General features: G+C 44.1%; 1 pseudogene; it reads right to left on the bottom strand.

The window, feature by feature from the left end:
- Window positions 1–805: 805 nt before the first annotated feature.
- Window positions 806–1,884, bottom strand: LOC136397708 (myeloid leukemia factor 1 pseudogene; annotated as a pseudogene).
- Window positions 1,885–4,212: the final 2,328 nt, after the last annotated feature.

Below are 4,212 nucleotides of genomic sequence, written 5' to 3'. Positions count from 1 at the left end.
CAGCAACAACAACAGCAAACCACATTTGCTTCCAGGTTACTTTTATTGGACCTTCTAGAGCAAATTGAAATAGATTTTTGGCTTTCCAAGTTTTCAGTCTAGGGTCTTTCCTATAGCTTACACCTTTTCCCAGAATGTAAAGTTCTCCCAGATCAACAATGTCTTGTCCCATGCAACATCATAAATATCTTGTCCCATGACTTGGGCTCAGCATGGATATCAGTGTCCCATAGCAGGTGTTGCAGAAGGACTAGAGTATCTTGGCATTTATACCTGCAATAAATGTGGTCCTATATTTCAAAGACAGGGTCATAGATTGCCTGTCTCATTCTCAACTCTCTAAGAATGTGTTGTACCTTCTTTACAGATATCTAGGGACCCATGTGCCCAGAGCCTCATTGGGCCAAGCCTCACTGCAGGCTAGAATAATCCAATCAATAAGAGAGTGAATGCCTTGAATGCCTCCCATCTCCAGAGTACCATGTAAGCACTGCCAGAAGGCAGGGTATATGGTGATGTTGCTCATCTTCTCTGCCTCCTACCAGGTCAGAAAAAAGACATTGCCCTTTGTATCCCATAGCCACATGAACCATGCCTGGATACTTTCCCCGGCCTTTCATTGAAACGTGGCAGTGTTGGTCAAATAAGTTTGTAAATATAATATATATGTTTGCTCGCTTATAGTTTGCATTGGGTGTGGGGGACAGGCTGTAAGCAGGCAGGGTCCTTATAGCCTAAGTCTTAGTTTTTTTTTTGTTTGTTTGTTTTTTTTGTTTTTTTTTGTTTGTTTGTTTGTTTTTTGAAAATCAAAGTTTTATTCCTAGAGTAGAGACAATACAAAGCTAGCACTTCTAAGAACATTGAGATATCAGAAGTTGTTAAGTACAGAATTGGTTTAACAACTAGAGATTGGTCTTGTATGTATTATCCAGCACCATTGCTTTCTTTGTTAAAACAACCCAAAATAAACACATCAAATGCAAGGCTCTTTATTTCTTGCTGATCTTCACAGGTGATCCTTTGATGTTGAGTTTGTCCACAAAAACATCTGGCCTTCTTCCGTATACAACAACTGGACTTGGATGAGATTTCTCCCTTCTTCTAAGTCCTCGGAATCCTGAATTCTCATGCCCAACGCTTGGCATCCTAGTATTATCTAGATTGCGCCACTGTCCTCCTGGTTTGTACTTTAAAATCTCATTTTGCCACTCATCATCAAAAGCATGAGCATCACTTTCATTCATATTGATGAACTCTTGGTTGACCTCTTCATCTCCAGTCTTCTTGTTCTTTGATTTTTTAATGACATGAGCTCGGTCATGGAGATGATGACCAACAGATATTTTTTCTAGTCCACTGTCAGAATCTCTCAATGTTTTCCTAGTTTCTTTTATTCCTCCTGGAGCCCGACGGGTCTGAGTTGAGGCCTGGAAAGCCTTTGGGGGCTCATCTCCTACTTTGGAATAAGTCATAACTGAGGAAGAAGTAAACGAATGTCCATGTGGATCCACTGAAAGATTATCAAAGTTTCTTTGTAATTCCTGCATACTGTTTTGCATATTTAACATCATGTGGTCCATTGACTGAAAGGGGTTGACATCTGTATAAGTCAAGGCATTTTCCCCACCATCATGTCCTGTACGATCATGAGTTCTTCTTCTACCATTGGAGATGCTAAGCAAGTCTCTTCCAAAAGGTTCAGAAAAACTTCACACCATCCGTAGCATGCTTTCTCGGTGTGCACTAAAAGAATCAGAGAAGAAGGGGTCATCCTCAAAGCCGTTGCTCAGCATCCGGAACATCCTGCTGTCCCGGGCGGCGGACGCAGTCCGGCTGGAACACCCGTCCCTGGCCGGGGCCGCGCAGGACCCACCCGCCCCGCTCGGTGGTCGCAAGTTTCTCCTAAGTCTTAGTTTTAAGACTAAGCTTTTCCCCACACCTTTGACTGTTGCATAATAGGGAATGATACACTCTTATGAAGAATCCCATTTATGCCTCAGATAAGTGACTTTGTATCAGAGACTTACTTGTTTGTATATTGGGTTAAAGGTTTTGATTTCTATACTATAAAATGGGGCAGAGGAGCCCATGCTGGAGGAGAGCAGAGAAAGGCCATGTGGAGGAGAGGAGAAGCAGCCAAGATGGCGGAGTGCTGAAGGAGAAGCCAGTTTGTGCAGAAAGAAGGAGATGGGGAACAGAGGTGAATGAGACTGGTGAGGTAGAAACCTTTAATTCTAGGAAATTTGGATAAATCAGTGGCTTTGGGAGCCCTGAATGGAAAGGGAGGTGTTTTCCCACTGTGTGTATTTCTTGCCCGCTGAGTGCAAGCTAGGATTAAAGCTAATGGCCCGCTAGTTCTTGGCTCCACTGTTTCATTACCGTCTCTACTAATCAATTGTGAACCTGCATGGGCCAGGTGGCTGTGATGGTGGCCGTGGTTACTGGCCATACTAGCAGCATTCTGAGGGAAAGCAATTGCCCCCCCCCCTTGTGGAGACTGGCAATTCAGAGAAGTCAGCCAGGTAACAGGGGATGTGTCAGTGACTCAGTTTTCTGGCATTGAGGCCAGAGTTTCCCCTACCCCACCCAGTACACTCTCAAGTCTATGACTAGTGCCTCTGCCTCACAGGACACTCAGTAGAAACTCTCCAGACTGTGGGCAGACCACATCTCAGGGTCTTAGCGGCCACACCCACTGGACTCTTAGTGGCCACACCCTACTGAGGGCTGTGAAAAGAGCCTGGATAGATTGACATCTGGGGCCAAGAGGTGGAGCCACACCCACCACTCTTCCTAATCACAAAATGCCCCAGGCTCTAGACTTTGCCAGAAGTTTTCTTTTAGTAAATGAGCCCAGCAAGCAACCAGCAGACAGAAGCTACAGGAGTTAGGGTCTCAGGGAATCTTGGCCTTTTTCTGAGCTTCCCTCAAGGCCGGTGTAGGCAAAAGCCAGCTTAGGTGTGCGGCTTGGTATTTCTATGTGCACCTGGACCCAGCAGAGGCAGTCACAAATTCTAGATTGCTTGTAGCTCCAAGAACGTTACTGAGAGCCAGTCACAGGCATTGTTTCCCACCAGTCTGTGCTGGGTTCCCTCCATTGAGGCCCAGGTTTGGGCATCCAAATTGGAAAACAGTAAAACTATCTGTTGGGCAGATAAAATGTATTATGCTCACTTTGTTAAAAATAGGAGCTGCCCACGTGAGGCCATCGCCCAGGTGATATTAATGTGTGTTGAGAATCCTTGTAGCCTGGGGCTTGGTTTTGGGATTAAGCCTTTCCCACCCTTTTTGATGTGGGGCGGTACAATCCAATCATGCCTCAGAGAAGTGACTTTGTATTAGAGGCTTCCCTATTTTGTATATTGGATTAGAGATTGTGAAGCTACAATATAAAATGGGGGCAGAACGGAACTTGGCTCTTGGTTCCTGGATGATTAGAGGAGAGAGCAGAGCAGGAGGAGGCCATGTGGAGTAGGCCAGGAGAAGCAGCCAAGATGGTGGAGTGCTGAGTGAGATGCCAGTTTGTACAGAGTTTGTATCTGGGATAAGAAAGGAGATGGGGAACAGAGGTGAATAAGGCTGGTGAGCTAGAAACCTTTGATTCTAGGAAACTCGGATAAGTCAGTAGCTTTGTGAGCACTGAATGTGACTGGGTTTTGGAGCCCAGTGTGTATTTTTACTTGCCCGCCGGGTGCAAGCTAGAATTAAAGACTATGGCCCATCAGTTTTTGGCTCCACTGTTTCTTTACCGACTGTCCGAATCCAATGCGACCCTGCATGGGCTGGGCTGCTCTGATGGTGGCCCTGGCCCTGGCTGCTGGCTTTACACTATCATTATTTGCTGATGACATGATACTCTACATAGAAAACCCTAAACTCTCAATCAAAAACTACTAGACCTGATAAATGAGTTTGGAAAGGTGGCAGGATATAAAATTAATACTCAGAAATCAGTGGCATTTTTATACACCAACAATAAACTCAGAAAAAGAAATTAAGAAAACAATCTGCTTTACTCTTGCAACATAAAAAAGTAAAGTAGTAGGAATAAATTTGACCAAAGAGGTAAAAGGCATGTACTCAGAAAATTATAAGACATTAATAAAAAAAAAATCAAGGAAGATACAAACAAGTGGAAGCATATACCATGTTCATGGATAGGAAGAATTAACATAATTAAAATGTCTATACTTCCCAAAGCAATCCATAGAT

This window comes from Saccopteryx leptura, chromosome 3, assembly GCF_036850995.1.
Source record: "Saccopteryx leptura isolate mSacLep1 chromosome 3, mSacLep1_pri_phased_curated, whole genome shotgun sequence".
Lineage (NCBI taxonomy): Eukaryota > Metazoa > Chordata > Mammalia > Chiroptera > Emballonuridae > Saccopteryx > Saccopteryx leptura.
Note: the sequence above shows the minus strand (reverse complement) of the source record. Positions and strands in the feature narration are given on the sequence as shown.